We start from the raw sequence: 1,774 nt of genomic DNA on the forward strand, positions 1-1,774 counted from the left end.
AGAGAGAGAGAGAGAGAGAGAGAGAGAGAGAGAGAGAGAGAGAGAGAATAAATGAATAAATAAAAATTGTAAACAAACCCTTTAACAGAGCAGCTTGGAGACATGCAGTCTGTCATTCTATGCCACGTCAGTATGATGATCTTAACAGCCATTTGAAAAACCTACTTCTTGTGTTTTCTTTTTCTCTTTCAGAAGTAGTTGTGGGGTCTTGCTGCATTTCCTAAGCTGCTCTCTAACTCCTGAGCTCAAGAGATCCTTCCATCTCATAATGCTGCAGCCAAATATGATGGCACATGCCAAAAATGGTAGTAAATTGTTTTTAAAGTATTGTATTGGTTATAAGCTTGTGAAGTTTCAGCTTTTTATTTACCTAAGAGATTTGGACAGCTGGAACCATTTGAAACAACTTCATTACAGGAGTTCTATTTAAGGATCACTAAATACAAGTTACTGCATGGAGTCTTTCTACTGTGATCCAACATACTGAATTTGTCTTCAGAATAATTTTAACTACCAAGAGTCATCATTTTTTGGCTAAAACTGTAAACAAGAAAAAAAGGAGAATAAAAGAAAGGAAAAATGGGAAAAGATTGAAATCATATTAGGGGTATATATGTGTGTATGTATGTATGTGTGTCCATACATGGCTTTTTTTTAAATTGGATATTTTATTTACATTTCATACATTATCCTCTTATCCCTTCCCCCCTCTCCGCCCAGGAATCCCCTATTCCATCGCTCCTCCTCCTGCTTCTCTGTGGATGTGCCCCTACCTACCCCCCTCCCACCTCCCCACCCTCGAATTCCCCCACACTCGGTGTCCAGCCTTCATGGGACCAAGGATCTCCTCTCCCACCTATGCCCCACAATGCCATCCTCCCCTACATATACAGCTGGAGCCATGAGTCCCTCCCTAAGTGCTCTCAGGCTGGTGGTTTAGACCCTGGGAGCTCTGGTTGGTTGGTATTGTGGCTCTCCTCATGGGGTCACAAACCCTTTCAGCTCCTACAGTCTTCAGTCTAACTCCTCCATTGGGAACCCCATGATCAGTTCAATGGTTAGTTCCTCTAAATATGTCAGACTCTGGCAGACCTCTGAGGAGACAGCTATATCAGGCTCCTGTCAGCATGCACTTCCTGACATCCACATCAGCGTCTACCTTTGGTGACTGCACATGGGATGGATACCCAGGTGGAATGGTCTTCAGATGGCCCCTCCTTCAGTTTCTGTCCCTCACTTTGTCTCCATATTTGCTCCCTTGAGTATTTTGTTACTCCTTCTAAGAAGGGCCAAAGCGCCCCAACTTGGTCTTCCTTCTTCATGAGCTTCATGTGGTCTGTGATTTGAATCTTGTGTATTTTAAGCTTCTGGGCTAATAGCCAATAATCAGTGAGTGAATACCTTATTAATATGAATTCTGGGGACAGAACTCAAGTATGCATTCTTACATGACAAGTACTTTATCCATGAAGCTATCTCTCCAGCTCAATTTTTAAACCTCAGTCCTGATTATTTTAACAAGTTGATGTTATTATTTAAAAGTTAAAGTGGGAGGATTATGAGTTCAAGGTCATCCTTGGCAATATAACAAAGTCTTGGCTACATAAGAAAAGGTCTCAGAAATTAAAAAAAAATGTAATAACTACGTTTGCATTGAAGAACTATGGACAGTTAATGGGTACTGGGAAGGGATGTGATTTTCCTTAATGGTATAGTCATTGATAAGATGTCCATGCTCCAGTACATAACTCTCTACTCATGTAAGCAATCATAA

This window comes from Grammomys surdaster, unplaced genomic scaffold, assembly GCF_004785775.1.
Source record: "Grammomys surdaster isolate TR1022 unplaced genomic scaffold, NIH_TR_1.0 207, whole genome shotgun sequence".
NCBI classification, from domain to species: Eukaryota; Metazoa; Chordata; class Mammalia; order Rodentia; family Muridae; genus Grammomys; species Grammomys surdaster.